Below are 264 nucleotides of genomic sequence, written 5' to 3'. Positions count from 1 at the left end.
GATTCAAAGCGAGTGATCGAACTAATGCAATCAATCAAACCTAAAAGATTGGGCGATCGGGTCGAGGAAGACAATGGAGCCCAAAAAATGAATCGGTCAGATCGGGACGATCGAACAGACCCAAAGTGGGTAATCGAATCGGTGCAATCGATCAAACCCACAAGATTGGGCGATCGGGTCGAGGCGGCTGATTGAGCCCGCAAAATGAGTCGATCGGGCAGGGAAGGCCGATCAGATCCAAAGTGGGTGATCGAATCGATACTG

Source organism: Phalaenopsis equestris, unplaced genomic scaffold (genome assembly GCF_001263595.1).
Source record: "Phalaenopsis equestris unplaced genomic scaffold, ASM126359v1 Scaffold000002, whole genome shotgun sequence".
Classification (NCBI taxonomy): domain Eukaryota; kingdom Viridiplantae; phylum Streptophyta; class Magnoliopsida; order Asparagales; family Orchidaceae; genus Phalaenopsis; species Phalaenopsis equestris.
The sequence above is the reverse complement of the archived record's forward strand: the minus strand, read 5'-3'. Positions refer to the sequence as shown.